Below are 326 nucleotides of genomic sequence, written 5' to 3' on the forward strand. Positions count from 1 at the left end.
CTGTCTCTTTTTCTGATTGTTCACTTTAATACGAAAGGAACCTGGATGTGCTGGAGGCCTCAGCTTAACTGTACGACAGGTACAGAATTGCTTTCTGAAGAGCCCCTCTGCTGCTGATGTTATGGGGGTTGGATTTCTCTGTGGGTTTAGCCTAATTTGTTTCAGATTATGGAAGTATGGTAGTTTTGCAAGACCAGTAGAGTCAGTCAAGGGAGAAGGTGTGAGTGTGTAAAGGGGCTGCCCTGAAACTTTATCTAAACTAGATTTTGAATTGATATGTGCATATCTCGCCTTCCCTCGGCCTCCTAGTGCAACCTGTGGCTTTT

At 44.5% G+C, this 326-nt stretch overlaps 1 protein-coding gene across 1 annotated transcript in view; it reads left to right on the forward strand.

Moving 5' to 3' along the window:
* Positions 1-326, forward strand: part of LOC104491997 (mitogen-activated protein kinase kinase kinase kinase 4-like) — a 65,047-nt gene that overhangs the window by 19,710 nt on the left and 45,011 nt on the right. The gene's annotated exons all lie outside the window — the stretch shown is intronic.

Source organism: Buceros rhinoceros, unplaced genomic scaffold (assembly GCF_000710305.1).
Source record: "Buceros rhinoceros silvestris isolate BGI_N320 unplaced genomic scaffold, ASM71030v1 scaffold5184, whole genome shotgun sequence".
Classification (NCBI taxonomy): Eukaryota; Metazoa; Chordata; class Aves; order Bucerotiformes; family Bucerotidae; genus Buceros; species Buceros rhinoceros.